This window comes from Taudactylus pleione, unplaced genomic scaffold (genome assembly GCF_031769625.1).
Source record: "Taudactylus pleione unplaced genomic scaffold, aTauple2 ptg001222l, whole genome shotgun sequence".
NCBI classification, from domain to species: domain Eukaryota; kingdom Metazoa; phylum Chordata; class Amphibia; order Anura; family Myobatrachidae; genus Taudactylus; species Taudactylus pleione.
Window position 1 is genome coordinate 411,395 of NW_028285622.1, and position 6,890 is coordinate 418,284.

A 6,890-nucleotide genomic window follows, 5' to 3' on the forward strand; every position below is an offset into this window, starting at 1 on the left:
AGTCACATCACTGATACATGTCTGAGCTACCGTATTACCTATTACATGTATGTATCATCTACCCTGCACATTAACATTACTGACTCTGTGATTATAAGTAACATTAGGTGAGACTATAATAGTCACATCACTGATACATGTCTGAGCTACCGTATTACCTATTACATGTATGTATCATCTACCCTGCACATTAACATTACTGACGCTGTGATTATAAGTAACATTAGGTGACACTATAATAGTCACATCACTGATACATGTCTGAGCTACCGTATTACCTATTACATGTATGTATCATCTACCCTGCACATTAACATTACTGACGCTGTGATTATAAGTAACATTAGGTGAGACTATAATAGTCATATCACTGATACATGTCTGAGCTACCGTATTACCTATTACATGTATGTATCATCTACCCTGCACATTAACATTACTGACTCTGTGATTATAAATAACATTAGGTGACACTATAATAGTCATATCACTGATACATGTCTGAGCTACCGTATTACCTATTACATGTATGTATCATCTACCCTGCACATTAACATTACTGACTCTGTGATTATAAGTAACATTAGGTGACACTATAATAGTCACATCACTGATACATGTCTGAGCTACCGTATTACCTATTACATGTATGTATCATCTACCCTGCACATTAACATTACTGACTCTGTGATTATAAGTAACATTAGGTGACACTATAATAGTCACATCACTGATACATGTCTGAGCTACCGTATTACCTATTACATGTATGTATCATCTACCCTGCACATTAACATTACTGACTCTGTGATTATAAATAACATTAGGTGAGACTATAATAGTCACATCACTGATACATGTCTGAGCTACCGTATTACCTATTACATGTATGTATCATCTACCCTGCACATTAACATTACTGACGCTGTGATTATAAGTAACATTAGGTGAGACTATAATAGTCACATCAGTGATACATGTCTGAGCTACCGTATTACCTATTACATGTATGTATCATCTACCCTGCACATTAACATTACTGACGCTGTGATTATAAGTAACATTAGGTGACACTATAATAGTCACATCACTGATACATGTCTGAGCTACCGTATTACCTATTACATGTATGTATCATCTACCCTGCACATTAACATTACTGACGCTGTGATTATAAGTAACATTAGGTGAGACTATAATAGTCACATCACTGATACATGTCTGAGCTACCGTATTACCTATTACATGTATGTATCATCTACCCTGCACATTAACATTACTGACTCTGTGATTATAAGTAACATTAGGTGAGACTATAATAGTCACATCACTGATACATGTCTGAGCTACCGTATTACCTATTACATGTATGTATCATCTACCCTGCACATTAACATTACTGACGCTGTGATTATAAGTAACATTAGGTGAGACTATAATAGTCACATCACTGATACATGTCTGAGCTACCGTATTACCTATTACATGTATGTATCATCTACCCTGCACATTAACATTACTGACGCTGTGATTATAAGTAACATTAGGTGAGACTATAATAGTCATATCACTGATACATGTCTGAGCTACCGTATTACCTATTACATGTATGTATCATCTACCCTGCACATTAACATTACTGACTCTGTGATTATAAATAACATTAGGTGACACTATAATAGTCATATCACTGATACATGTCTGAGCTACCGTATTACCTATTACATGTATGTATCATCTACCCTGCACATTAACATTACTGACTCTGTGATTATAAATAACATTAGGTGAGACTATAATAGTCACATCACTGATACATGTCTGAGCTACCGTATTACCTATTACATGTATGTATCATCTACCCTGCACATTAACATTACTGACTCTGTGATTATAAGTAACATTAGGTGACACTATAATAGTCACATCACTGATACATGTCTGAGCTACCGTATTACCTATTACATGTATGTATCATCTACCCTGCACATTAACATTACTGACTCTGTGATTATAAGTAACATTAGGTGACACTATAATAGTCAAATCACTGATACATGTCTGAGCTACCGTATTACCTATTACATGTATGTATCATCTACCCTGCACATTAACATTACTGACTCTGTGATTATAAGTAACATTAGGTGACACTATAATAGTCATATCACTGATACATGTCTGAGCTACCGTATTACCTAAAAAGCTTTTTAAATACAATACTTTAAGAATTGTCCCACTGTCACTACAGGATCCAAAGTATATCTTACTATAATTCAAAGACTCTTGTAGGTGTAACGAAAAGCTCATATTGTACCTTCCACCCTATAGCTGTCTATCACTGACATGTCCGCCTTCTGGATAGGGTGCGAATGTTATGGGACAAGAAGAATTGCCATAACCAGTGAGAGTTAAACACAAGTAAGTCCCTCACGAGAAACAATCTTCCCTGATCAGATCTATCAGTTGACTTAGGAAGGAAATGTATTCATATATGGTCCATTCAACTATACAGCCTCCATCACACAGCTCCCCAATATACAGCCTCCAATGCACGGCTCCCCAATATCCAGCCTCCTACACAGCTCCCCAATATTCTGTATACAGCTTCCATCAAACAGCTCCCCAATATCCATCCTCCAATCCACGGCTCCCCAATATCCAGTATACAGCCTCCATCACACAGCTCCCCAATATCCAGTATACAGCCTCCATCACACAGCTCCCCAATATCAATCCTCCAATGCACGGCTCCCAAATATCCAGTATACAGCCTCCATCACACAGCTCCCTAATATTCAGCCTCCAATGCAAGGCTCTACAATATCCAGTATACAGCCTCCATCACACAGCTCCCCAATATCCAGCCTCCAATGCACAGCTCCCCAATATCCAGTATACAGCCTCCATACATAGCTCCCCAATATCCAGTATACAGCCTCTATCACACAGCTCCCCAATATCCAGTATACAGCCTCCAATGCACGGCTCCCCAATATCCAGTATACAGCCTCTATCACACAGCTCACCAATATCCAGCCTCCAATGCAGGGCTCCCCGATATCCAGTATACAGCCTCCATCACACAGCTCCCCAATATCCAGTATACAGCCTCCAATGCACGGCTCCCCAATATCCAGTATGCAGCCTCTATCACACAGCTCCCCAATATCCAGTATACAGCCTCCATCACACAGCTCCCCAATATCCAGCCTCCAATGCACGGCTCCCCAATATCCAGTATACAGCCTCCGTACACAGGGCCTGATTCAGACCCGCTCGCGAGAGCTATGCGCTCACAACCGGGTCGATGGTGGCCCAGTGTGCATGCGCACGACAGAGCTGGCTCCATCTCTGAATCAGGCCCACAGATCCCCAATATCCAACCTCCAATGCATGGCTCCCCAGTATACAGCCTCAAGGTCACAGCTTCCCAATATTTTGTATACAGCCTCCAGCACACAGCTCTCCAATATCCAGTATTCAGCCTCCAGCAAATAAATTAGTTACAAATGTCACCGGGATACAGTCAAAATGCCGACGGCCGGAATGCCGTCTGACTAAATTCCGGTCTCTAAATACCGACGCGGGACTAAAGACAGGCGTCAAAATCCTGATACCTGTCTATATCCTGACGCCGGAATCTAGACAGATGGCTTCTCGAAGGTAGGTAAGCCGAACAGTGTTAGCGCTTAGCCGCGGGGGGGGGGGGGGGTTAGGTTTAGGGACCCCCGGGGGGACTCAAGCCAGTTTCACACTTGCTGGTTTTGGCCAGCCGGGGAAGAACCTGGCGGTTGCCGGCCAGGTTTTTCCAGGCACTCAGAGCCGCTTGTAATGTTTTTTTTTTCTATTGGGCATGCTGCTGCACAAATCCGGCCGGCACAAGCCCGTGTGTGTGAAAGGAAACAATGTTTCCTTTATACCACTGGCGTGCAGGGACAGGCATGGCACGGCAGCCGTCCTGCACAGTGGACACTCCCGGCCCGTCTGAAAGGATCCCACTTCTTCCCTCTTATCTATTTTTAAAAACCAGGCCGCCAAAACAAATGTGAAACTAGCCTTTGGGTTAGGCACCACCCTGGGAGGGTTAGGTTCAGGGTGCGGGGAGGGGGGGGTTAGGTTTAGGCATCCCCAGGGGGAGGCTAGGATTAGGCACCACCAGGGGGAGGTTGGAGTTAGGCACCACCAGGGAGAGGTTAGGGTTAGGCACCCCCAGGGGGAGGTTAGGGTTAGGCACCACCAGGGAGAGGTTAGGGTTAGGCACCACCAGGGAGAGGTTAGGGTTAGGCACCCCCAGGGGGAGGTTAGGGTTAGGCACCACCAGGGGGAGGTAAGGTTAGGCACCCCCAGGGAGAGGATAGGATTAGGCACCACCAGGGGGAGGTTGGGGTTAGGCAGCCCCAGTCGGGATCTACAGCGTTTGGGCTTGCGGCGTTGGGATTTAGGACCTCATTCAGAGCCGGACGCTATTTGCGCTCGCTCGTTCAGAAAAAAGGGGTGGCTATTCAAATGAACCGTTCGCTCTTTGCGGTCTGTTCACGCCTCTAGGTCTGAACGAGCAAACCAAACATGCGGTCGTTTTTTGGAAAACTACGCCCCCTGGCCGCTCGCATCCTACGTCATGTCCGCTATTTATTAGATTAATCGAGAACATCGACCAGCGTATGAACTGCTCGCTATTCTTGTGGTTGGTTTTTCCTACCGCAATCTTGCGAGCAGTTCTGGCTATAAAATAACGTGGTCAATGACGCTCCTGTATTAATTATGCACACCCATAAAACGCCCGTTTTGACCTTTAAGCACGCCTGCGTTCGGATCTCCACTCCCCGTTTTCAAGCACCTTCCTCTGTTACCACCCACATACGCCTCCTCCTGTCACTCAAAATAGCAGGCATTCGCTATTTAGCGAACAAACGATTTTCGGCTGCACTGACTGGTTCGCGCATGTGTATTACGATCTGTACGCATGCGCAGTTGGGCAAACATCGCTCGGAACGAACGAGCGGCCGCTTACGAGCGGCTCTGAATCAGGCCCTTAGTCAGACGGCTTCCCGGCCATCGGCATTTCATACCCAACCCGTGTCACCAGGTGGCGATGTTGTCACTTATTTAGCAATGTGCAGAACTTATCTCCACTGTATTACAGGTGATTCTCTAACCGCTGCTCCCTCACTGACGATGGGACAGATCTAACTCTGATGTAATTTTAGGGGCCGGTAAATAAAACTAAACATAGAAAATTCCCAGCAAGAGACAATATTAATAAACTGGCAAAAAAGGGGAGATGGCAAAATGAAGCAATAAATGGGTGTAGTGTAAAGGCGTGCGCAATGACCTCACTGCGCGCAGGTCCCCAAGAGGCGCAGAGGATTAAAGCATCGCTCTCATTCCCAGGTGCGGGCTGTCTCTATAGAGTGTAAGCCAGCGAGCAGGGCCCTCTTACCTCTGTCTGTAATTAGCGCTAATTGTTACTGAATAATAGCAGTGAGACAAATGACGATGCGCAAATGCAGTTGATACATCTGACGGACTGCACACAATGTACAGGGCACGTGTCCGCCATTGTAAGGCCCCTTACACTCAGAAGGGCGGATAAGCGGCAGTAACGCGCAGTACAGTGACTCAGATGTTACTCTGATCTTATATTATCTGCAAGATGGAAAATTCCTCCTTGACAAACCAAGTCCTGGGGCTCATAATGACGATTGTCGCAGCTCTATAGACTTCACACTGAGCGTTTCTGAAGATGCAGAGAGGTGGAAACGTACAGACATCGCGGCCCCGTTCAGAACGCCCCGTTCTTACAGCCTCAGCTCTGCCCCGTAGGGGCACATGTACAAATCCTGGCGGTGTTGCTGACATTACAGGGCCCGATTCAGGGAGGAGGACTAGTAACTCTGCACCTGGACAAACCAGGTTGCAATGTAAGGGGTGCAAACACAGCACATTTATTTTTGCATGCAGGGTAAATACTGGCTGCTTTTGCATGTAGCCCACAAATGCTGCAGTGCAGCACGGTGCTACCAAAATGCAGAGTTACTGGCTCTATCTTACTCTATTCCCAAATCTGAATCAGGCCATGGGATACCCCAGATGTACTGAAGCAGTTATGGAGAAGCTGAAAACGCTGCTGTACGAGCTGTCTGGCCAATCAGAAGAAGAGGAATCACTATACACTTATAGGGGCTGATTCTGAGGCGCACACAATATGAACGCACTTCCGATGGTCACATGGCTGAGCGATTGTCTGGTACTGCGCGTGTGCGGAAAGTATTGAAATCCCCAATGACGCCTGTGGGGAGAGGCGGTAACAGAACTGGGGCGGCGCAGTGATTTGTTCCTGGTCAGTGACTGGTTGGTAGCCAGAAGTAAACGCAAAAATAATTGTTCCATGAGCGCGTTATGGGAGCATCGCGGGCGTGTCAGTGATAGCAGCTGCGTTCTCAGACGCAGCGCTGCAGCCACAGAGGCCACAGTCAGAGACACCGCGTCTGCCATAGGGCTGCTGCGAGTGGCGATGGCGCACATGATAGTGTGCCAATAATGGCGTGTCCAGAGTCACCGACGGTATTACTGCGTGCTGAGACAGAGAGTGGGCAGCTCTGGGCTCGCACAGTCAGATGCCGGGTACTGCACCAGGAGAAGGGCTGATACCAGCATTAGTATATTATCCCAGCCGCGGCTCCCGCACCAGGGGAAGGGCTGATACCAGCATTAGTATATTATCCCAGCCGCGGCTCCGGCACCAGGAGAAGGGCTGATACCAGCACTAGTGATGTCAGTGGGGCCGGCTTCAGACGGTAGGCGTTCCCTTGGGAACGCCTCCGTCTGGCAGGCACGCCCACCAAAGGGGGCGTGCTGTCAGTCAACATCGACAGCACGCCCCCTTT